This window comes from Phyllobates terribilis, unplaced genomic scaffold, assembly GCF_046119375.1.
Source record: "Phyllobates terribilis strain yellow unplaced genomic scaffold, ASM4611937v1 Scaffold_40__1_contigs__length_11209783, whole genome shotgun sequence".
Taxonomy (NCBI): domain Eukaryota; kingdom Metazoa; phylum Chordata; class Amphibia; order Anura; family Dendrobatidae; genus Phyllobates; species Phyllobates terribilis.
In genome coordinates, this window is record NW_027362800.1 from 3,460,936 (window position 1) to 3,482,226 (window position 21,291).

The 21,291-nt window shown below is 45.1% G+C and overlaps 16 non-coding genes across 16 annotated transcripts; all 16 read right to left on the reverse strand.

Moving 5' to 3' along the window:
* Nucleotides 1-676: 676 nt before the first annotated feature.
* LOC141186829 (U2 spliceosomal RNA) lies at nt 677-867 on the reverse strand. The gene has a single exon (XR_012261071.1). It is a non-coding gene; the product is annotated as a U2 spliceosomal RNA (small nuclear RNA).
* Nucleotides 868-1,988: 1,121 nt separating this feature from the next.
* On the reverse strand, nt 1,989-2,179 carry LOC141184129 (U2 spliceosomal RNA). The gene has a single exon (XR_012258914.1). It is a non-coding gene; the product is annotated as a U2 spliceosomal RNA (small nuclear RNA).
* Nucleotides 2,180-3,300: 1,121 nt separating this feature from the next.
* Nucleotides 3,301-3,491, reverse strand: LOC141186830 (U2 spliceosomal RNA). Its single transcript, XR_012261072.1, has one exon. It is a non-coding gene; the product is annotated as a U2 spliceosomal RNA (small nuclear RNA).
* A 1,121-nt stretch (nt 3,492-4,612) lies between these two features.
* On the reverse strand, nt 4,613-4,803 carry LOC141186831 (U2 spliceosomal RNA). The gene has a single exon (XR_012261073.1). It is a non-coding gene; the product is annotated as a U2 spliceosomal RNA (small nuclear RNA).
* Nucleotides 4,804-5,924: 1,121 nt separating this feature from the next.
* On the reverse strand, nt 5,925-6,115 carry LOC141187320 (U2 spliceosomal RNA). The gene has a single exon (XR_012261517.1). It is a non-coding gene; the product is annotated as a U2 spliceosomal RNA (small nuclear RNA).
* A 1,121-nt stretch (nt 6,116-7,236) lies between these two features.
* Nucleotides 7,237-7,427, reverse strand: LOC141186832 (U2 spliceosomal RNA). Its single transcript, XR_012261074.1, has one exon. It is a non-coding gene; the product is annotated as a U2 spliceosomal RNA (small nuclear RNA).
* Nucleotides 7,428-8,547: 1,120 nt separating this feature from the next.
* LOC141186833 (U2 spliceosomal RNA) lies at nt 8,548-8,738 on the reverse strand. The gene has a single exon (XR_012261075.1). It is a non-coding gene; the product is annotated as a U2 spliceosomal RNA (small nuclear RNA).
* A 1,119-nt stretch (nt 8,739-9,857) lies between these two features.
* Nucleotides 9,858-10,048, reverse strand: LOC141186835 (U2 spliceosomal RNA). The gene has a single exon (XR_012261076.1). It is a non-coding gene; the product is annotated as a U2 spliceosomal RNA (small nuclear RNA).
* Nucleotides 10,049-11,174: 1,126 nt separating this feature from the next.
* LOC141186836 (U2 spliceosomal RNA) lies at nt 11,175-11,365 on the reverse strand. The gene has a single exon (XR_012261077.1). It is a non-coding gene; the product is annotated as a U2 spliceosomal RNA (small nuclear RNA).
* A 1,120-nt stretch (nt 11,366-12,485) lies between these two features.
* Nucleotides 12,486-12,676, reverse strand: LOC141186838 (U2 spliceosomal RNA). Its single transcript, XR_012261079.1, has one exon. It is a non-coding gene; the product is annotated as a U2 spliceosomal RNA (small nuclear RNA).
* Nucleotides 12,677-13,796: 1,120 nt separating this feature from the next.
* Nucleotides 13,797-13,987, reverse strand: LOC141186839 (U2 spliceosomal RNA). The gene has a single exon (XR_012261080.1). It is a non-coding gene; the product is annotated as a U2 spliceosomal RNA (small nuclear RNA).
* A 1,120-nt stretch (nt 13,988-15,107) lies between these two features.
* Nucleotides 15,108-15,298, reverse strand: LOC141186840 (U2 spliceosomal RNA). The gene has a single exon (XR_012261081.1). It is a non-coding gene; the product is annotated as a U2 spliceosomal RNA (small nuclear RNA).
* Nucleotides 15,299-16,420: 1,122 nt separating this feature from the next.
* Nucleotides 16,421-16,611, reverse strand: LOC141186841 (U2 spliceosomal RNA). Its single transcript, XR_012261082.1, has one exon. It is a non-coding gene; the product is annotated as a U2 spliceosomal RNA (small nuclear RNA).
* Nucleotides 16,612-17,730: 1,119 nt separating this feature from the next.
* Nucleotides 17,731-17,921, reverse strand: LOC141186842 (U2 spliceosomal RNA). Its single transcript, XR_012261083.1, has one exon. It is a non-coding gene; the product is annotated as a U2 spliceosomal RNA (small nuclear RNA).
* Nucleotides 17,922-19,037: 1,116 nt separating this feature from the next.
* LOC141186843 (U2 spliceosomal RNA) lies at nt 19,038-19,228 on the reverse strand. Its single transcript, XR_012261084.1, has one exon. It is a non-coding gene; the product is annotated as a U2 spliceosomal RNA (small nuclear RNA).
* A 1,118-nt stretch (nt 19,229-20,346) lies between these two features.
* LOC141191366 (U2 spliceosomal RNA) lies at nt 20,347-20,537 on the reverse strand. Its single transcript, XR_012265363.1, has one exon. It is a non-coding gene; the product is annotated as a U2 spliceosomal RNA (small nuclear RNA).
* Between the last annotated feature and the right edge of the window lie 754 nt (nt 20,538-21,291).

Sequence of the window (21,291 nt, forward strand, 5' to 3'; positions counted from 1 at the left end):
GTCTACTGCAGGCGGGATACCTGGATGGCTGAATGTCACTGAGAAGCTCACAGAGACCGCCATAAGCAACAGTTTAAAAGAATGCCACAGACTAATCAACCAAACTTTTTGGGTTGGTTTCTCTTTTATAGTCTGCAGGCATTAAATGAAAGAAGTCAGTGTTCCAGCAGAGGGAGACAACGTTTCAGAAAAGGCATTGTAGCAAACCAAAAAAGAAATTTTAAGCGCAGCAGAGTAACCAGCTCACATACCTGTTAGCTCAGGTGAGTTTAAAAGGCTGCTGTTGATAACAAGGGCATTTGCTAAATAGATGGTGTGTGTGCAACAATATACTGAAAGGTCAATTATATTGTGCAGCTTATCTCACCACCTGTAGTTATTTAGGTGAAAGCTCCAAAATGCTTGCCTAATATGTCTGTTTATCCAAAAGGAAGTATAGAGGGAGAGCTAGATAGATAGCATTGCATTACATTACATTACATGGCAATGCAATGCACAGTTGCTGAAGTTGAACCAAAATGAGCTTGTCATCTGGCTTCTGCAACTTTTAACATGAAAAATCCAATGAGGAGAAGAAAAGCAAAGCCAAAGAGTCCATCCCAAAATCCGACAAACAAGCAAAATGAACAAAAAGCATTGAATTCAATTCTTTCTGATTTTAGAAACTGCATTAAAGAAGGGGTGCACCGGTCCTGGAGATACTGCAATACCAGGTCAATGCGTGGAGTGGACAGAGCAAGCTCTTTTTCCATCTCCCTGTTCTAAAAATCCATTTAATATATGGTCCCCAGATAGGGGACGTATCAGATATTAAACTGATAAGAACAGATACTACACTTGATCTTAGCCAAAAGGCCGAGAAGCGATAACCAGAATTGGTTTCCGACTACGGTGCCACCCAAGGATTCTGAAAAGTCCATTTGTGGAGATGGCCACCTGGACTCCCGTTAAGAAGACATGCTGTCAACCTCTAGATCCCTCACATGCCTGCACTTTTCGGCTTGCTGCTGCTGCAATCCACGCGTTTTAGATCTGCATAACTCCACCTCTTTTAGCACAGTACCCTCAACCCCCGGCTGTTCCCACCCGCCTCAACACCGTTGGAAGGGAGGAGAACCAATTAAGGCGGGGGGGGGGGTGGAACGAGCAGCTGTCTACCCTTAGCAGGAGGGTTGCTGATTAATTACCTCTCCTGCTGCTGCTGCTGCTGGCTGTCCAGCAGCAGACTGAAGGTGGCTGCTGCTGTGCGCAGGTATATAAAGGCTCAGAGCCTATTATGACACGCGCAGCCAGCGTTCCATTGCCACATTCCGTCTACTGCAGGCGGGATACCTGGATGGCTGAATGTCACTGAGAAGCTCACAGAGACCGCCATAAGCAACAGTTTAAAAGAATGCCACAGACTAATCAACCAAACTTTTTGGGTTGGTTTCTCTTTTATAGTCTGCAGGCATTAAATGAAAGAAGTCAGTGTTCCAGCAGAGGGAGACAACGTTTCAGAAAAGGCATTGTAGCAAACCAAAAAAGAAATTTTAAGCGCAGCAGAGTAACCAGCTCACATACCTGTTAGCTCAGGTGAGTTTAAAAGGCTGCTGTTGATAACAAGGGCATTTGCTAAATAGATGGTGTGTGTGCAACAATATACTGAAAGGTCAATTATATTGTGCAGCTTATCTCACCACCTGTAGTTATTTAGGTGAAAGCTCCAAAATGCTTGCCTAATATGTCTGTTTATCCAAAAGGAAGTATAGAGGGAGAGCTAGATAGATAGCATTGCATTACATTACATTACATGGCAATGCAATGCACAGTTGCTGAAGTTGAACCAAAATGAGCTTGTCATCTGGCTTCTGCAACTTTTAACATGAAAAATCCAATGAGGAGAAGAAAAGCAAAGCCAAAGAGTCCATCCCAAAATCCGACAAACAAGCAAAATGAACAAAAAGCATTGAATTCAATTCTTTCTGATTTTAGAAACTGCATTAAAGAAGGGGTGCACCGGTCCTGGAGATACTGCAATACCAGGTCAATGCGTGGAGTGGACAGAGCAAGCTCTTTTTCCATCTCCCTGTTCTTAAAATTCATTTAATATATAGTCCCCAGATAGGGGACGTATCAGATATTAAACTGATAAGAACAGATACTACACTTGATCTTAGCCAAAAGGCCGAGAAGCGATAACCAGAATTGGTTTCCGACTACGGTGCCACCCAAGGATTCTGAAAAGTCCAATTGTGGAGATGGCCACCTGGACTCCCGTTAAGAAGACATGCTGTCAACCTCTAGATCCCTCACATGCCTGCACTTTTCGGCTTTGCTGCTGCTGCAATCCACGCGTTTTAGATCTGCATAACTCCACCTCTTTTAGCACAGTACCCTCAACCCCCGGTTGTTCTCACCCGCCTCAACACCGTTGGAAGGGAGGAGAACCAATTAAGGCGGGGGGGGGGTGGAACGAGCAGCTGTCTACCCTTAGCAGGAGGGTTGCTGATTAATTACCTCTCCTGCTGCTGCTGCTGCTGGCTGTCCAGCAGCAGACTGAAGGTGGCTGCTGCTGTGCGCAGGTATATAAAGGCTCAGAGCCTATTATGACACGCGCAGCCAGCGTTCCATTGCCACATTCCGTCTACTGCAGGCGGGATACCTGGATGGCTGAATGTCACTGAGAAGCTCACAGAGACCGCCATAAGCAACAGTTTAAAAGAATGCCACAGACTAATCAACCAAACTTTTTGGGTTGGTTTCTCTTTTATAGTCTGCAGGCATTAAATGAAAGAAGTCAGTGTTCCAGCAGAGGGAGACAACGTTTCAGAAAAGGCATTGTAGCAAACCAAAAAAGAAATTTTAAGCGCAGCAGAGTAACCAGCTCACATACCTGTTAGCTCAGGTGAGTTTAAAAGGCTGCTGTTGATAACAAGGGCATTTGCTAAATAGATGGTGTGTGTGCAACAATATACTGAAAGGTCAATTATATTGTGCAGCTTATCTCACCACCTGTAGTTATTTAGGTGAAAGCTCCAAAATGCTTGCCTAATATGTCTGTTTATCCAAAAGGAAGTATAGAGGGAGAGCTAGATAGATAGCATTGCATTACATTACATTACATGGCAATGCAATGCACAGTTGCTGAAGTTGAACCAAAATGAGCTTGTCATCTGGCTTCTGCAACTTTTAACATGAAAAATCCAATGAGGAGAAGAAAAGCAAAGCCAAAGAGTCCATCCCAAAATCCGACAAACAAGCAAAATGAACAAAAAGCATTGAATTCAATTCTTTCTGATTTTAGAAACTGCATTAAAGAAGGGGTGCACCGGTCCTGGAGATACTGCAATACCAGGTCAATGCGTGGAGTGGACAGAGCAAGCTCTTTTTCCATCTCCCTGTTCTAAAAATCCATTTAATATATGGTCCCCAGATAGGGGACGTATCAGATATTAAACTGATAAGAACAGATACTACACTTGATCTTAGCCAAAAGGCCGAGAAGCGATAACCAGAATTGGTTTCCGACTACGGTGCCACCCAAGGATTCTGAAAAGTCCATTTGTGGAGATGGCCACCTGGACTCCCGTTAAGAAGACATGCTGTCAACCTCTAGATCCCTCACATGCCTGCACTTTTTGGCTTGCTGCTGCTGCAATCCACGCGTTTTAGATCTGCATAACTCCACCTCTTTTAGCACAGTACCCTCAACCCCCGGCTGTTTCCACCCGCCTCAACACCGTTGGAAGGGAGGAGAACCAATTAAGGCGGGGGGGGGGTGGAACGAGCAGCTGTCTACCCTTAGCAGGAGGGTTGCTGATTAATTACCTCTCCTGCTGCTGCTGCTGCTGGCTGTCCAGCAGCAGACTGAAGGTGGCTGCTGCTGTGCGCAGGTATATAAAGGCTCAGAGCCTATTATGACACGCGCAGCCAGCGTTCCATTGCCACATTCCGTCTACTGCAGGCGGGATACCTGGATGGCTGAATGTCACTGAGAAGCTCACAGAGACCGCCATAAGCAACAGTTTAAAAGAATGCCACAGACTAATCAACCAAACTTTTTGGGTTGGTTTCTCTTTTATAGTCTGCAGGCATTAAATGAAAGAAGTCAGTGTTCCAGCAGAGGGAGACAACGTTTCAGAAAAGGCATTGTAGCAAACCAAAAAAGAAATTTTAAGCGCAGCAGAGTAACCAGCTCACATACCTGTTAGCTCAGGTGAGTTTAAAAGGCTGCTGTTGATAACAAGGGCATTTGCTAAATAGATGGTGTGTGTGCAACAATATACTGAAAGGTCAATTATATTGTGCAGCTTATCTCACCACCTGTAGTTATTTAGGTGAAAGCTCCAAAATGCTTGCCTAATATGTCTGTTTATCCAAAAGGAAGTATAGAGGGAGAGCTAGATAGATAGCTATTGCATTACATTACATTACATGGCAATGCAATGCACAGTTGCTGAAGTTGAACCAAAATGAGCTTGTCATCTGGCTTCTGCAACTTTTAACATGAAAAATCCAATGAGGAGAAGAAAAGCAAAGCCAAAGAGTCCATCCCAAAATCCGACAAACAAGCAAAATGAACAAAAAGCATTGAATTCAATTCTTTCTGATTTTAGAAACTGCATTAAAGAAGGGGTGCACCGGTCCTGGAGATACTGCAATACCAGGTCAATGCGTGGAGTGGACAGAGCAAGCTCTTTTTCCATCTCCCTGTTCTAAAAATCCATTTAATATATGGTCCCCAGATAGGGGACGTATCAGATATTAAACTGATAAGAACAGATACTACACTTGATCTTAGCCAAAAGGCCGAGAAGCGATAACCAGAATTGGTTTCCGACTACGGTGCCACCCAAGGATTCTGAAAAGTCCATTTGTGGAGATGGCCACCTGGACTCCCGTTAAGAAGACATGCTGTCAACCTCTAGATCCCTCACATGCCTGCACTTTTCGGCTTGCTGCTGCTGCAATCCACGCGTTTTAGATCTGCATAACTCCACCTCTTTTAGCACAGTACCCTCAACCCCCGGCTGTTCCCACCCGCCTCAACACCGTTGGAAGGGAGGAGAACCAATTAAGGCGGGGGGGGGGGTGGAACGAGCAGCTGTCTACCCTTAGCAGGAGGGTTGCTGATTAATTACCTCTCCTGCTGCTGCTGCTGCTGGCTGTCCAGCAGCAGACTGAAGGTGGCTGCTGCTGTGCGCAGGTATATAAAGGCTCAGAGCCTATTATGACACGCGCAGCCAGCGTTCCATTGCCACATTCCGTCTACTGCAGGCGGGATACCTGGATGGCTGAATGTCACTGAGAAGCTCACAGAGACCGCCATAAGCAACAGTTTAAAAGAATGCCACAGACTAATCAACCAAACTTTTTGGGTTGGTTTCTCTTTTATAGTCTGCAGGCATTAAATGAAAAAAGTCAGTGTTCCAGCAGAGGGAGACAACGTTTCAGAAAAGGCATTGTAGCAAACCAAAAAAGAAATTTTAAGCGCAGCAGAGTAACCAGCTCACATACCTGTTAGCTCAGGTGAGTTTAAAAGGCTGCTGTTGATAACAAGGGCATTTGCTAAATAGATGGTGTGTGTGCAACAATATAATGAAAGGTCAATTATATTGTGCAGCTTATCTCACCACCTGTAGTTATTTAGGTGAAAGCTCCAAAATGCTTGCCTAATATGTCTGTTTATCCAAAAGGAAGTATAGAGGGAGAGCTAGATAGATAGCATTGCATTACATTACATTACATGGCAATGCAATGCACAGTTGCTGAAGTTGAACCAAAATGAGCTTGTCATCTGGCTTCTGCAACTTTTAACATGAAAAATCCAATGAGGAGAAAAAAAGCAAAGCCAAAGAGTCCATCCCAAAATCCGACAAACAAGCAAAATGAACAAAAAGCATTGAATTCAATTCTTTCTGATTTTAGAAACTGCATTAAAGAAGGGGTGCACCGGTCCTGGAGATACTGCAATACCAGGTCAATGCGTGGAGTGGACAGAGCAAGCTCTTTTTCCATCTCCCTGTTCTAAAAATTCATTTAATATATAGTCCCCAGATAGGGGACGTATCAGATATTAAACTGATAAGAACAGATACTACACTTGATCTTAGCCAAAAGGCCGAGAAGCGATAACCAGAATTGGTTTCCGACTACGGTGCCACCCAAGGATTCTGAAAAGTCCATTTGTGGAGATGGCCACCTGGACTCCCGTTAAGAAGACATGCTGTCAACCTCTAGATCCCTCACATGCCTGCACTTTTCGGCTTTGCTGCTGCTGCAATCCACGCGTTTTAGATCTGCATAACTCCACCTCTTTTAGCACAGTACCCTCAACCCCCGGTTGTTCTCACCCGCCTCAACACCGTTGGAAGGGAGGAGAACCAATTAAGGCGGGGGGGGGGTGGAACGAGCAGCTGTCTACCCTTAGCAGGAGGGTTGCTGATTAATTACCTCTCCTGCTGCTGCTGCTGCTGGCTGTCCAGCAGCAGACTGAAGGTGGCTGCTGCTGTGCGCAGGTATATAAAGGCTCAGAGCCTATTATGACACGCGCAGCCAGCGTTCCATTGCCACATTCCGTCTACTGCAGGCGGGATACCTGGATGGCTGAATGTCACTGAGAAGCTCACAGAGACCGCCATAAGCAACAGTTTAAAAGAATGCCACAGACTAATCAACCAAACTTTTTGGGTTGGTTTCTCTTTTATAGTCTGCAGGCATTAAATGAAAGAAGTCAGTGTTCCAGCAGAGGGAGACAACGTTTCAGAAAAGGCATTGTAGCAAACCAAAAAAGAAATTTTAAGCGCAGCAGAGTAACCAGCTCACATACCTGTTAGCTCAGGTGAGTTTAAAAGGCTGCTGTTGATAACAAGGGCATTTGCTAAATAGATGGTGTGTGTGCAACAATATACTGAAAGGTCAATTATATTGTGCAGCTTATCTCACCACCTGTAGTTATTTAGGTGAAAGCTCCAAAATGCTTGCCTAATATGTCTGTTTATCCAAAAGGAAGTATAGAGGGAGAGCTAGATAGATAGCATTGCATTACATTACATTACATGGCAATGCAATGCACAGTTGCTGAAGTTGAACCAAAATGAGCTTGTCATCTGGCTTCTGCAACTTTTAACATGAAAAATCCAATGAGGAGAAGAAAAGCAAAGCCAAAGAGTCCATCCCAAAATCCGACAAACAAGCAAAATGAACAAAAAGCATTGAATTCAATTCTTTCTGATTTTAGAAACTGCATTAAAGAAGGGGTGCACCGGTCCTGGAGATACTGCAATACCAGGTCAATGCGTGGAGTGGACAGAGCAAGCTCTTTTTCCATCTCCCTGTTCTAAAAATCCATTTAATATATGGTCCCCAGATAGGGGACGTATCAGATATTAAACTGATAAGAACAGATACTACACTTGATCTTAGCCAAAAGGCCGAGAAGCGATAACCAGAATTGGTTTCCGACTACGGTGCCACCCAAGGATTCTGAAAAGTCCATTTGTGGAGATGGCCACCTGGACTCCCGTTAAGAAGACATGCTGTCAACCTCTAGATCCCTCACATGCCTGCACTTTTCGGCTTGCTGCTGCTGCAATCCACGCGTTTTAGATCTGCATAACTCCACCTCTTTTAGCACAGTACCCTCAACCCCCGGCTGTTCCCACCCGCCTCAACACCGTTGGAAGGGAGGAGAACCAATTAAGGCGGGGGGGGGGTGGAACGAGCAGCTGTCTACCCTTAGCAGGAGGGTTGCTGATTAATTACCTCTCCTGCTGCTGCTGCTGCTGGCTGTCCAGCAGCAGACTGAAGGTGGCTGCTGCTGTGCGCAGGTATATAAAGGCTCAGAGCCTATTATGACACGCGCAGCCAGCGTTCCATTGCCACATTCCGTCTACTGCAGGCGGGATACCTGGATGGCTGAATGTCACTGAGAAGCTCACAGAGACCGCCATAAGCAACAGTTTAAAAGAATGCCACAGACTAATCAACCAAACTTTTTGGGTTGGTTTCTCTTTTATAGTCTGCAGGCATTAAATGAAAGAAGTCAGTGTTCCAGCAGAGGGAGACAACGTTTCAGAAAAGGCATTGTAGCAAACCAAAAAAGAAATTTTAAGCGCAGCAGAGTAACCAGCTCACATACCTGTTAGCTCAGGTGAGTTTAAAAGGCTGCTGTTGATAACAAGGGCATTTGCTAAATAGATGGTGTGTGTGCAACAATATACTGAAAGGTCAATTATATTGTGCAGCTTATCTCACCACCTGTAGTTATTTAGGTGAAAGCTCCAAAATGCTTGCCTAATATGTCTGTTTATCCAAAAGGAAGTATAGAGGGAGAGCTAGATAGATAGCATTGCATTACATTACATTACATGGCAATGCAATGCACAGTTGCTGAAGTTGAACCAAAATGAGCTTGTCATCTGGCTTCTGCAACTTTTAACATGAAAAATCCAATGAGGAGAAGAAAAGCAAAGCCAAAGAGTCCATCCCAAAATCCGACAAACAAGCAAAATGAACAAAAAGCATTGAATTCAATTCTTTCTGATTTTAGAAACTGCATTAAAGAAGGGGTGCACCGGTCCTGGAGATACTGCAATACCAGGTCAATGCGTGGAGTGGACAGAGCAAGCTCTTTTTCCATCTCCCTGTTCTAAAAATCCATTTAATATATGGTCCCCAGATAGGGGACGTATCAGATATTAAACTGATAAGAACAGATACTACACTTGATCTTAGCCAAAAGGCCGAGAAGCGATAACCAGAATTGGTTTCCGACTACGGTGCCACCCAAGGATTCTGAAAAGTCCATTTGTGGAGATGGCCACCTGGACTCCCGTTAAGAAGACATGCTGTCAACCTCTAGATCCCTCACATGCCTGCACTTTTCGGCTTGCTGCTGCTGCAATCCACGCGTTTTAGATCTGCATAACTCCACCTCTTTTAGCACAGTACCCTCAACCCCCGGCTGTTCCCACCCGCCTCAACACCGTTGGAAGGGAGGAGAACCAATTAAGGCGGGGGGGGGTGGAACGAGCAGCTGTCTACCCTTAGCAGGAGGGTTGCTGATTAATTACCTCTCCTGCTGCTGCTGCTGCTGGCTGTCCAGCAGCAGACTGAAGGTGGCTGCTGCTGTGCGCAGGTATATAAAGGCTCAGAGCCTATTATGACACGCGCAGCCAGCGTTCCATTGCCACATTCCGTCTACTGCATTCGGGATACCTGGATGGCTGAATGTCACTGAGAAGCTCACAGAGACCGCCATAAGCAACAGTTTAAAAGAATGCCACAGACTAATCAACCAAACTTTTTGGGTTGGTTTCTCTTTTATAGTCTGCAGGCATTAAATGAAAGAAGTCAGTGTTCCAGCAGAGGGAGACAACGTTTCAGAAAAGGCATTGTAGCAAACCAAAAAAGAAATTTTAAGCGCAGCAGAGTAACCAGCTCACATACCTGTTAGCTCAGGTGAGTTTAAAAGGCTGCTGTTGATAACAAGGGCATTTGCTAAATAGATGGTGTGTGTGCAACAATATACTGAAAGGTCAATTATATTGTGCAGCTTATCTCACCACCTGTAGTTATTTAGGTGAAAGCTCCAAAATGCTTGCCTAATATGTCTGTTTATCCAAAAGGAAGTATAGAGGGAGAGCTAGATAGATAGCATTGCATTACATTACATTACATGGCAATGCAATGCACAGTTGCTGAAGTTGAACCAAAATGAGCTTGTCATCTGGCTTCTGCAACTTTTAACATGAAAAATCCAATGAGGAGAAGAAAAGCAAAGCCAAAGAGTCCATCCCAAAATCCGACAAACAAGCAAAATGAACAAAAAGCATTGAATTCAATTCTTTCTGATTTTAGAAACTGCATTAAAGAAGGGGTGCACCGGTCCTGGAGATACTGCAATACCAGGTCAATGCGTGGAGTGGACAGAGCAAGCTCTTTTTCCATCTCCCTGTTCTAAAAATCCATTTAATATATGGTCCCCAGATAGGGGACGTATCAGATATTAAACTGATAAGAACAGATACTACACTTGATCTTAGCCAAAAGGCCGAGAAGCGATAACCAGAATTGGTTTCCGACTACGGTGCCACCCAAGGATTCTGAAAAGTCCATTTGTGGAGATGGCCACCTGGACTCCCGTTAAGAAGACATGCTGTCAACCTCTAGATCCCTCACATGCCTGCACTTTTCGGCTTGCTGCTGCTGCAATCCACGCGTTTTAGATCTGCATAACTCCACCTCTTTTAGCACAGTACCCTCAACCCCCGGCTGTTCCCACCCGCCTCAACACCGTTGGAAGGGAGGAGAACCAATTAAGGCGGGGGGGGGGGGGGGGTGGAACGAGCAGCTGTCTACCCTTAGCAGGAGGGTTGCTGATTAATTACCTCTCCTGCTGCTGCTGCTGCTGGCTGTCCAGCAGCAGACTGAAGGTGGCTGCTGCTGTGCGCAGGTATATAAAGGCTCAGAGCCTATTATGACACGCGCAGCCAGCGTTCCATTGCCACATTCCGTCTACTGCAGGCGGGATACCTGGATGGCTGAATGTCACTGAGAAGCTCACAGAGACCGCCATAAGCAACAGTTTAAAAGAATGCCACAGACTAATCAACCAAACTTTTTGGGTTGGTTTCTCTTTTATAGTCTGCAGGCATTAAATGAAAGAAGTCAGTGTTCCAGCAGAGGGAGACAACGTTTCAGAAAAGGCATTGTAGCAAACCAAAAAAGAAATTTTAAGCGCAGCAGAGTAACCAGCTCACATACCTGTTAGCTCAGGTGAGTTTAAAAGGCTGCTGTTGATAACAAGGGCATTTGCTAAATAGATGGTGTGTGTGCAACAATATACTGAAAGGTCAATTATATTGTGCAGCTTATCTCACCACCTGTAGTTATTTAGGTGAAAGCTCCAAAATGCTTGCCTAATATGTCTGTTTATCCAAAAGGAAGTATAGAGGGAGAGCTAGATAGATAGCATTGCATTACATTACATTACATGGCAATGCAATGCACAGTTGCTGAAGTTGAACCAAAATGAGCTTGTCATCTGGCTTCTGCAACTTTTAACATGAAAAATCCAATGAGGAGAAGAAAAGCAAAGCCAAAGAGTCCATCCCAAAATCCGACAAACAAGCAAAATGAACAAAAAGCATTGAATTCAATTCTTTCTGATTTTAGAAACTGCATTAAAGAAGGGGTGCACCGGTCCTGGAGATACTGCAATACCAGGTCAATGCGTGGAGTGGACAGAGCAAGCTCTTTTTCCATCTCCCTGTTCTAAAAATCCATTTAATATATGGTCCCCAGATAGGGGACGTATCAGATATTAAACTGATAAGAACAGATACTACACTTGATCTTAGCCAAAAGGCCGAGAAGCGATAACCAGAATTGGTTTCCGACTACGGTGCCACCCAAGGATTCTGAAAAGTCCATTTGTGGAGATGGCCACCTGGACTCCCGTTAAGAAGACATGCTGTCAACCTCTAGATCCCTCACATGCCTGCACTTTTCGGCTTGCTGCTGCTGCAATCCACGCGTTTTAGATCTGCATAACTCCACCTCTTTTAGCACAGTACCCTCAACCCCCGGCTGTTCCCACCCGCCTCAACACCGTTGGAAGGGAGGAGAACCAATTAAGGCGGGGGGGGGGTGGAACGAGCAGCTGTCTACCCTTAGCAGGAGGGTTGCTGATTAATTACCTCTCCTGCTGCTGCTGCTGCTGGCTGTCCAGCAGCAGACTGAAGGTGGCTGCTGCTGTGCGCAGGTATATAAAGGCTCAGAGCCTATTATGACACGCGCAGCCAGCGTTCCATTGCCACATTCCGTCTACTGCAGGCGGGATACCTGGATGGCTGAATGTCACTGAGAAGCTCACAGAGACCGCCATAAGCAACAGTTTAAAAGAATGCCACAGACTAATCAACCAAACTTTTTGGGTTGGTTTCTCTTTTATAGTCTGCAGGCATTAAATGAAAGAAGTCAGTGTTCCAGCAGAGGGAGACAACGTTTCAGAAAAGGCATTGTAGCAAACCAAAAAAGAAATTTTAAGCGCAGCAGAGTAACCAGCTCACATACCTGTTAGCTCAGGTGAGTTTAAAAGGCTGCTGTTGATAACAAGGGCATTTGCTAAATAGATGGTGTGTGTGCAACAATATACTGAAAGGTCAATTATATTGTGCAGCTTATCTCACCACCTGTAGTTATTTAGGTGAAAGCTCCAAAATGCTTGCCTAATATGTCTGTTTATCCAAAAGGAAGTATAGAGGGAGAGCTAGATAGATAGCATTGCATTACATTACATTACATGGCAATGCAATGCACAGTTGCTGAAGTTGAACCAAAATGAGCTTGTCATCTGGCTTCTGCAACTTTTAACATGAAAAATCCAATGAGGAGAAGAAAAGCAAAGCCAAAGAGTCCATCCCAAAATCCGACAAACAAGCAAAATGAACAAAAAGCATTGAATTCAATTCTTTCTGATTTTAGAAACTGCATTAAAGAAGGGGTGCACCGGTCCTGGAGATACTGCAATACCAGGTCAATGCGTGGAGTGGACAGAGCAAGCTCTTTTTCCATCTCCCTGTTCTAAAAATCCATTTAATATATGGTCCCCAGATAGGGGACGTATCAGATATTAAACTGATAAGAACAGATACTACACTTGATCTTAGCCAAAAGGCCGAGAAGCGATAACCAGAATTGGTTTCCGACTACGGTGCCACCCAAGGATTCTGAAAAGTCCATTTGTGGAGATGGCCACCTGGACTCCCGTTAAGAAGACATGCTGTCAACCTCTAGATCCCTCACATGCCTGCACTTTTCGGCTTGCTGCTGCTGCAATCCACGCGTTTTAGATCTGCATAACTCCACCTCTTTTAGCACAGTACCCTCAACCCCCGGCTGTTCCCACCCGCCTCAACACCGTTGGAAGGGAGGAGAACCAATTAAGGCGGGGGGGGGGTGGAACGAGCAGCTGTCTACCCTTAGCAGGAGGGTTGCTGATTAATTACCTCTCCTGCTGCTGCTGCTGCTGGCTGTCCAGCAGCAGACTGAAGGTGGCTGCTGCTGTGCGCAGGTATATAAAGGCTCAGAGCCTATTATGACACGCGCAGCCAGCGTTCCATTGCCACATTCCGTCTACTGCAGGCGGGATACCTGGATGGCTGAATGTCACTGAGAAGCTCACAGAGACCGCCATAAGCAACAGTTTAAAAGAATGCCACAGACTAATCAACCAAACTTTTTGGGTTGGTTTCTCTTTTATAGTCTGCAGGCATTAAATGAAAGAAGTCAGTGTTCCAGCAGAGGGAGACAACGTTTCAGAAAAGGCATTGTAGCAAACCAAAAAAGAAATTTTAAGCGCAGCAGAGTAACCAGCTCACATACCTGTTAGCTCAGGTGAGTTTAAAAGGCTGCTGTTGATAACAAGGGCATTTGCTAAATAGATGGTGTGTGTGCAACAATATACTGAAAGGTCAATTATATTGTGCAGCTTATCTCACCACCTGTAGTTATTTAGGTGAAAGCTCCAAAATGCTTGCCTAATATGTCTGTTTATCCAAAAGGAAGTATAGAGGGAGAGCTAGATAGATAGCATTGCATTACATTACATTACATGGCAATGCAATGCACAGTTGCTGAAGTTGAACCAAAATGAGCTTGTCATCTGGCTTCTGCAACTTTTAACATGAAAAATCCAATGAGGAGAAGAAAAGCAAAGCCAAAGAGTCCATCCCAAAATCCGACAAACAAGCAAAATGAACAAAAAGCATTGAATTCAATTCTTTCTGATTTTAGAAACTGCATTAAAGAAGGGGTGCACCGGTCCTGGAGATACTGCAATACCAGGTCAATGCGTGGAGTGGACAGAGCAAGCTCTTTTTCCATCTCCCTGTTCTAAAAATCCATTTAATATATGGTCCCCAGATAGGGGACGTATCAGATATTAAACTGATAAGAACAGATACTACACTTGATCTTAGCCAAAAGGCCGAGAAGCGATAACCAGAATTGGTTTCCGACTACGGTGCCACCCAAGGATTCTGAAAAGTCCATTTGTGGAGATGGCCACCTGGACTCCCGTTAAGAAGACATGCTGTCAACCTCTAGATCCCTCACATGCCTGCACTTTTCGGCTTGCTGCTGCTGCAATCCACGCGTTTTAGATCTGCATAACTCCACCTCTTTTAGCACAGTACCCTCAACCCCCGGCTGTTCCCACCCGCCTCAACACCGTTGGAAGGGAGGAGAACCAATTAAGGCGGGGGGGGGGTGGAACGAGCAGCTGTCTACCCTTAGCAGGAGGGTTGCTGATTAATTACCTCTCCTGCTGCTGCTGCTGCTGGCTGTCCAGCAGCAGACTGAAGGTGGCTGCTGCTGTGCGCAGGTATATAAAGGCTCAGAGCCTATTATGACACGCGCAGCCAGCGTTCCATTGCCACATTCCGTCTACTGCAGGCGGGATACCTGGATGGCTGAATGTCACTGAGAAGCTCACAGAGACCGCCATAAGCAACAGTTTAAAAGAATGCCACAGACTAATCAACCAAACTTTTTGGGTTGGTTTCTCTTTTATAGTCTGCAGGCATTAAATGAAAGAAGTCAGTGTTCCAGCAGAGGGAGACAACGTTTCAGAAAAGGCATTGTAGCAAACCAAAAAAGAAATTTTAAGCGCAGCAGAGTAACCAGCTCACATACCTGTTAGCTCAGGTGAGTTTAAAAGGCTGCTGTTGATAACAAGGGCATTTGCTAAATAGATGGTGTGTGTGCAACAATATACTGAAAGGTCAATTATATTGTGCAGCTTATCTCACCACCTGTAGTTATTTAGGTGAAAGCTCCAAAATGCTTGCCTAATATGTCTGTTTATCCAAAAGGAAGTATAGAGGGAGAGCTAGATAGATAGCATTGCATTACATTACATTACATGGCAATGCAATGCACAGTTGCTGAAGTTGAACCAAAATGAGCTTGTCATCTGGCTTCTGCAACTTTTAACATGAAAAATCCAATGAGGAGAAGAAAAGCAAAGCCAAAGAGTCCATCCCAAAATCCGACAAACAAGCAAAATGAACAAAAAGCATTGAATTCAATTCTTTCTGATTTTAGAAACTGCATTAAAGAAGGGGTGCACCGGTCCTGGAGATACTGCAATACCAGGTCAATGCGTGGAGTGGACAGAGCAAGCTCTTTTTCCATCTCCCTGTTCTAAAAATCCATTTAATATATGGTCCCCAGATAGGGGACGTATCAGATATTAAACTGATAAGAACAGATACTACACTTGATCTTAGCCAAAAGGCCGAGAAGCGATAACCAGAATTGGTTTCCGACTACGGTGCCACCCAAGGATTCTGAAAAGTCCATTTGTGGAGATGGCCACCTGGACTCCCGTTAAGAAGACATGCTGTCAACCTCTAGATCCCTCACATGCCTGCACTTTTCGGCTTGCTGCTGCTGCAATCCACGCGTTTTAGATCTGCATAACTCCACCTCTTTTAGCACAGTACCCTCAACCCCCGGCTGTTCCCACCCGCCTCAACACCGTTGGAAGGGAGGAGAACCAATTAAGGCGGGGGGGGGGGGTGGAACGAGCAGCTGTCTACCCTTAGCAGGAGGGTTGCTGATTAATTACCTCTCCTGCTGCTGCTGCTGCTGGCTGTCCAGCAGCAGACTGAAGGTGGCTGCTGCTGTGCGCAGGTATATAAAGGCTCAGAGCCTATTATGACACGCGCAGCCAGCGTTCCATTGCCACATTCCGTCTACTGCAGGCGGGATACCTGGATGGCTGAATGTCACTGAGAAGCTCACAGAGACCGAAATAAGCAACAGTTTAAAAGAATGCCACAGACTAATCAACCAAACTTTTTGGGTTGGTTTCTCTTTTATAGTCTGCAGGCATTAAATGAAAGAAGTCAGTGTTCCAGCAGAGGGAGACAACGTTTCAGAAAAGGCATTGTAGCAAACCAAAAAAGAAATTTTAAGCGCAGCAGAGTAACCAGCTCACATACCTGTTAGCTCAGGTGAGTTTAAAAGGCTGCTGTTGATAACAAGGGCATTTGCTAAATAGATGGTGTGTGTGCAACAATATACTGAAAGGTCAATTATATTGTGCAGCTTATCTCACCACCTGTAGTTATTTAGGTGAAAGCTCCAAAATGCTTGCCTAATATGTCTGTTTATCCAAAAGGAAGTATAGAGGGAGAGCTAGATAGATAGCATTGCATTACATTACATTACATGGCAATGCAATGCACAGTTGCTGAAGTTGAACCAAAATGAGCTTGTCATCTGGCTTCTGCAACTTTTAACATGAAAAATCCAATGAGGAGAAGAAAAGCAAAGCCAAAGAGTCCATCCCAAAATCCGACAAACAAGCAAAATGAACAAAAAGCATTGAATTCAATTCTTTCTGATTTTAGAAACTGCATTAAAGAAGGGGTGCACCGGTCCTGGAGATACTGCAATACCAGGTCAATGCGTGGAGTGGACAGAGCAAGCTCTTTTTCCATCTCCCTGTTCTAAAAATCCATTTAATATATGGTCCCCAGATAGGGGACGTATCAGATATTAAACTGATAAGAACAGATACTACACTTGATCTTAGCCAAAAGGCCGAGAAGCGATAACCAGAATTGGTTTCCGACTACGGTGCCACCCAAGGATTCTGAAAAGTCCATTTGTGGAGATGGCCACCTGGACTCCCGTTAAGAAGACATGCTGTCAACCTCTAGATCCCTCACATGCCTGCACTTTTCGGCTTGCTGCTGCTGCAATCCACGCGTTTTAGATCTGCATAACTCCACCTCTTTTAGCACAGTACCCTCAACCCCCGGCTGTTCCCACCCGCCTCATCACCGTTGGAAGGGAGGAGAACCAATTAAGGCGGGGGGGGGTGGAACGAGCAGCTGTCTACCCTTAGCAGGAGGGTTGCTGATTAATTACCTCTCCTGCTGCTGCTGCTGCTGGCTGTCCAGCAGCAGACTGAAGGTGGCTGCTGCTGTGCGCAGGTATATAAAGGCTCAGAGCCTATTATGACACGCGCAGCCAGCGTTCCATTGCCACATTCCGTCTACTGCAGGCGGGATACCTGGATGGCTGAATGTCACTGAGAAGCTCACAGAGACCGCCATAAGCAACAGTTTAAAAGAATGCCACAGACTAATCAACCAAACTTTTTGGGTTGGTTTCTCTTTTATAGTCTGCAGGCATTAAATGAAAGAAGTCAGTGTTCCAGCAGAGGGAGACAACGTTTCAGAAAAGGCATTGTAGCAAACCAAAAAAGAAATTTTAAGCGCAGCAGAGTAACCAGCTCACATACCTGTTAGCTCAGGTGAGTTTAAAAGGCTGCTGTTGATAACAAGGGCATTTGCTAAATAGATGGTGTGTGTGCAACAATATACTGAAAGGTCAATTATATTGTGCAGCTTATCTCACCACCTGTAGTTATTTAGGTGAAAGCTCCAAAATGCTTGCCTAATATGTCTGTTTATCCAAAAGGAAGTATAGAGGGAGAGCTAGATAGATAGCATTGCATTACATTACATTACATGGCAATGCAATGCACAGTTGCTGAAGTTGAACCAAAATGAGCTTGTCATCTGGCTTCTGCAACTTTTAACATGAAAAATCCAATGAGGAGAAGAAAAGCAAAGCCAAAGAGTCCATCCCAAAATCCGACAAACAAGCAAAATGAACAAAAAGCATTGAATTCAATTCTTTCTGATTTTAGAAACTGCATTAAAGAAGGGGTGCACCGGTCCTGGAGATACTGCAATACCAGGTCAATGCGTGGAGTGGACAGAGCAAGCTCTTTTTCCATCTCCCTGTTCTAAAAATCCATTTAATATATGGTCCCCAGATAGGGGACGTATCAGATATTAAACTGATAAGAACAGATACTACACTTGATCTTAGCCAAAAGGCCGAGAAGCGATAACCAGAATTGGTTTCCGACTACGGTGCCACCCAAGGATTCTGAAAAGTCCATTTGTGGAGATGGCCACCTGGACTCCCGTTAAGAAGACATGCTGTCAACCTCTAGATCCCTCACATGCCTGCACTTTTCGGCTTGCTGCTGCTGCAATCCACGCGTTTTAGATCTGCATAACTCCACCTCTTTTAGCACAGTACCCTCAACCCCCGGCTGTTCCCACCCGCCTCAACACCGTTGGAAGGGAGGAGAACCAATTAAGGCGGGGGGGGGTGGAACGAGCAGCTGTCTACCCTTAGCAGGAGGGTTGCTGATTAATTACCTCTCCTGCTGCTGCTGCTGGCTGTCCAGCAGCAGACTGAAGGTGGCTGCTGCTGTGCGCAGGTATATAAAGGCTCAGAGCCTATTATGACACGCGCAGCCAGCGTTCCATTGCCACATTCCGTCTACTGCAGGCGGGATACCTGGATGGCTGAATGTCACTGAGAAGCTCACAGAGACCGCCATAAGCAACAGTTTAAAAGAATGCCACAGACTAATCAACCAAACTTTTTGGGTTGGTTTCTCTTTTATAGTCTGCAGGCATTAAATGAAAGAAGTCAGTGTTCCAGCAGAGGGAGACAACGTTTCAGAAAAGGCATTGTAGCAAACCAAAAAAGAAATTTTAAGCGCAGCAGAGTAACCAGCTCACATACCTGTTAGCTCAGGTGAGTTTAAAAGGCTGCTGTTGATAACAAGGGCATTTGCTAAATAGATGGTGTGTGTGCAACAATATACTGAAAGGTCAATTATATTGTGCAGCTTATCTCACCACCTGTAGTTATTTAGGTGAAAGCTCCAAAATGCTTGCCTAATATGTCTGTTTATCCAAAAGGAAGTATAGAGGGAGAGCTAGATAGATAGCATTGCATTACATTACATTACATGGCAATGCAATGCACAGTTGCTGAAGTTGAACCAAAATGAGCTTGTCATCTGGCTTCTGCAACTTTTAACATGAAAAATCCAATGAGGAGAAGAAAAGCAAAGCCAAAGAGTCCATCCCAAAATCCGACAAACAAGCAAAATGAACAAAAAGCATTGAATTCAATTCTTTCTGATTTTAGAAACTGCATTAAAGAAGGGGTGCACCGGTCCTGGAGATACTGCAATACCAGGTCAATGCGTGGAGTGGACAGAGCAAGCTCTTTTTCCATCTCCCTGTTCTAAAAATCCATTTAATATATGGTCCCCAGATAGGGGACGTATCAGATATTAAACTGATAAGAACAGATACTACACTTGATCTTAGCCAAAAGGCCGAGAAGCGATAACCAGAATTGGTTTCCGACTACGGTGCCACCCAAGGATTCTGAAAAGTCCATTTGTGGAGATGGCCACCTGGACTCCCGTTAAGAAGACATGCTGTCAACCTCTAGATCCCTCACATGCCTGCACTTTTCGGCTTGCTGCTGCTGCAATCCACGCGTTTTAGATCTGCATAACTCCACCTCTTTTAGCACAGTACCCTCAACCCCCGGCTGTTCCCACCCGCCTCAACACCGTTGGAAGGGAGGAGAACCAATTAAGGCGGGGGGGGGGGGTGGAACGAGCAGCTGTCTACCCTTAGCAGGAGGGTTGCTGATTAATTACCTCTCCTGCTGCTGCTGCTGGCTGTCCAGCAGCAGACTGAAGGTGGCTGCTGCTGTGCGCAGGTATATAAAGGCTCAGAGCCTATTATGACACGCGCAGCCAGCGTTCCATTGCCACATTCCGTCTACTGCAGGCGGGATACCTGGATGGCTGAATGTCACTGAGAAGCTCACAGAGACCGCCATAAGCAACAGTTTAAAAGAATGCCACAGACTAATCAACCAAACTTTTTGGGTTGGTTTCTCTTTTATAGTCTGCAGGCATTAAATGAAAGAAGTCAGTGTTCCAGCAGAGGGAGACAACGTTTCAGAAAAGGCATTGTAGCAAACCAAAAAAGAAATTTTAAGCGCAGCAGAGTAACCAGCTCACATACCTGTTAGCTCAGGTGAGTTTAAAAGGCTGCTGTTGATAACAAGGGCATTTGCTAAATAGATGGTGTGTGTGCAACAATATACTGAAAGGTCAATTATATTGTGCAGCTTATCTCACCACCTGTAGTTATTTAGGTGAAAGCTCCAAAATGCTTGCCTAATATGTCTGTTTATCCAAAAGAAAGTATAGAGGGAGAGCTAGATAGATAGCATTGCATTACATTACATTACATGGCAATGCAATGCACAGTTGCTGAAGTTGAACCAAAATGAGCTTGTCATCTGGCTTCTGCAACTTTTAACATGAAAATCCAATGAGGAGAAGAAAAGCAAAGCCAAAGAGTCCATCCCAAAATCCGGCAAACAAGCAAAATGAACAAAAAGCATTGAATTCAATTCTTTCTGATTTTAGAAACTGCATTAAAGAAGGGGTGCACCGGTCCTGGAGATACTGCAATACCAGGTCAATGCGTGGAGTGGACAGAGCAAGCTCTTTTCCCATCTCCCTGTTCTAAAAATCCATTTAATATATGGTCCCCAGATAGGGGACGTATCAGATATTAAACTGATAAGAACAGATACTACACTTGATCTTAGCCAAAAGGCCGAGAAGCGATAACCAGAATTGGTTTCCGACTACGGTGCCACCCAAGGATTCTGAAAAGTCCATTTGTGGAGATGGCCACCTGGACTCCCGTTAAGAAGACATGCTGTCAACCTCTAGATCCCTCACATGCCTGCACTTTTCGGCTTGCTGCTGCTGCAATCCACGCGTTTTAGATCTGCATAACTCCACCTCTTTTAGCACAGTACCCTCAACCCCCGGCTGTTCCCACCCGCCTCAACACCGTTGGAAGGGAGGAGAACCAATTAAGGCGGGGGGGGGGGTGGAACGAGCAGCTGTCTACCCTTAGCAGGAGGGTTGCTGATTAATTACCTCTCCTGCTGCTGCTGCTGCTGGCTGTCCAGCAGCAGACTGAAGGTGGCTGCTGCTGTGCGCAGGTATATAAAGGCTCAGAGCCTATTATGACACGCACAGCCAGCGTTCCATTGCCACATTCCGTCTACTGCAGGCGGGATACCTGGATGGCTGAATGTCACTGAGAAGCTCACAGAGACCGCCATAAGCAACAGTTTAAAAGAATGCCACAGACTAATCAACCAAACTTTTTGGGTTGGTTTCTCTTTTATAGTCTGCAGGCATTAAATGAAAGAAGTCAGTGTTCCAGCAGAGGGAGACAACGTTTCAGAAAAGGCATTGTAGCAAACCAAAAAAGAAATTTTAAGCGCAGCAGAGTAACCAGCTCACATACCTGTTAGCTCAGGTGAGTTTAAAAGGCTGCTGTTGATAACAAGGGCATTTGCTAAATA